At 55.5% G+C, this 1,396-nt stretch overlaps 1 protein-coding gene across 1 annotated transcript in view; it reads right to left on the bottom strand.

Annotated features, from left to right (window-relative positions):
- Positions 1-1,396, bottom strand: part of LOC113215174 (uncharacterized) — a 28,467-nt gene that overhangs the window by 14,805 nt on the left and 12,266 nt on the right. The gene's annotated exons all lie outside the window — the stretch shown is intronic.

Here is a 1,396-nt window from a genome sequence, read left to right as displayed (position 1 = left end):
GGGGCGGCGAGGGCGGGGCTCCTGGCGGCTGCTGCTGTTGCCCGACCCGGGGGGGGGGGGGGCGAGCAGAACCCGTCCGCCACCCGACGGCCAAGGTGGCGTTACTCGGTGTCACTCCACGTGACACACGTTACGTCGGTGTCACGCATACGACCCGCGTAAAGTGACGTCGGGGTGACGAAAAGGTGACGGCACGCTGGCACGATTTGCGAAAATTACTGGTTACTGCTTCATTATCTAGCGACGTTATCTACATTTATAGTGCGTGCAACATTCACTGCTCCTGGGACAGGATGCGTTTTCCTCGACCCGGCATACCGGGCACGGACGCTACCGACTTGGCCACGACGGAACGATACAGAGCCCAACTTTCGGCGGCAGCCAGATCTCAGCTGTGACTGACGCCCGAAAACACTTGGCCAGCGGAGCAGGAAAAATTATCGCGGACGGGATTCGAACTACCGACCGTCCCCAAGATCTGCCAACCATCATGATTTAACACGCTCGGCTACCAGCTTGCTTTTCCGAGCCTGAGGTCTGAGCTCGGTCCTCCCTAACGGGAGACAAAAAGCGACAAAGAAAAAATTTGCCCCGCCCGGGAGTTGATCTTACAGGGCCGACAATTTTGGTTCGGATGAAGCTGCATGCGGTCATGTCGACTGTCTGTAGCTACAAACGAAGTGGCGCAGAGTGTTCGAACCTGTGACTCGCAAGTTTTTGGTCGGTGAAAAACCTCAATTTGATGGAGATGTTTTCTTACGAGAAAATATTTTGTCGCAGAAGCTCGGCTATCTCCGCTTCCCGAATTTCCAGAAACTCAGTCCATCCCCTGCACAACAGCCAACCACGACGGCTTCTAGATCCTCTGAATAACTTCAGAGGTTCCGTGCGGAGGAAACTGGTTACGCACCGGTCGGGTTTCGAACCCGAGCCGGACCCGACTTACCATCCAGCCACCACGCACGGAGACCACTGAGCTACCACGGCAAGTGATTGTAGGGCTGCCCACTGCGGAAACGCTTGCGCGCAACGGACGAGAGAAACAAAATTGTGAAGTTACAAGCCGCTCACAGTTGGTGCTTCGAGTCCTGGCCGTGGCACGTTGTTGTTTTTGTTGTTTTTTTTGTTTTTTTTTTTGTTTTGTTTATCCCAGTATGCGAAAGGCAGTGTCCGAAAGCGTTTGGGCTGAGAAAAATAATATCGATTTGACCGAGGTTTAAACCGCTGACCATCGCATATCGTGTGCCGGATTGAATGAGGGCGCCTAACACGTCACGACTGTTCCTGCCTGGCGCGTACGGGACGTGCTCGCCTCGGGAGCGCCTGCCAACAGTCGGGTAGGCAACGCCGCAGTGCACGCGAGCGCAACTGTACTGCCTACCTGGCGGGCGGCCCT

The sequence above is a fragment of the Frankliniella occidentalis genome, unplaced genomic scaffold (genome assembly GCF_000697945.3).
Source record: "Frankliniella occidentalis isolate FOCC.00 unplaced genomic scaffold, Focc_3.1 Scaffold314, whole genome shotgun sequence".
In the NCBI taxonomy this organism is placed as follows: domain Eukaryota; kingdom Metazoa; phylum Arthropoda; class Insecta; order Thysanoptera; family Thripidae; genus Frankliniella; species Frankliniella occidentalis.
This window is presented reverse-complemented; position numbering and strand designations above follow the sequence as displayed.